Source organism: Trachymyrmex septentrionalis, unplaced genomic scaffold, assembly GCF_001594115.1.
Source record: "Trachymyrmex septentrionalis isolate Tsep2-gDNA-1 unplaced genomic scaffold, Tsep1.0 scaffold228, whole genome shotgun sequence".
NCBI lineage: Eukaryota > Metazoa > Arthropoda > Insecta > Hymenoptera > Formicidae > Trachymyrmex > Trachymyrmex septentrionalis.
In genome coordinates this window covers 240012-240423 of record NW_017305384.1, presented here as the reverse complement: position 1 = coordinate 240423, position 412 = coordinate 240012, and positions in this window count along the sequence as shown.

Below are 412 nucleotides of genomic sequence, written 5' to 3'. Positions count from 1 at the left end.
AAATTACAATTTTTTAACAGCTAAAAAAATTAATAGGAATAAATATTTTTAATGTGTTTTACTTTAAAACAAAGTTAGTTCAGTAAAAAATGAAATATGTTTCGCAGAAAGTTGATTAGAATTAAAAACAATGCGATAAGAGTAAAAATAATGTTTGTCTCTTCGGTGTTATAAGACATTAAGAAATTAAAATTGACATAAACAGAAGGAAGGAAAAGATTATGTTGGAAAGTAATGGGAAGTGGAAATATTAAGAGAGGATAGAAATGTAAATGAAAGCGGAGGGGGAGAGAATGTATTATACAAGAAAGAAAGGGAAGATTTATGAGGAGAAGAGGGATTGTAATCGGTAGATAAGATTCAGGCAATGATTCTGTATCATTTTGTTTGTTTAAGGATACATTCTGGTGAA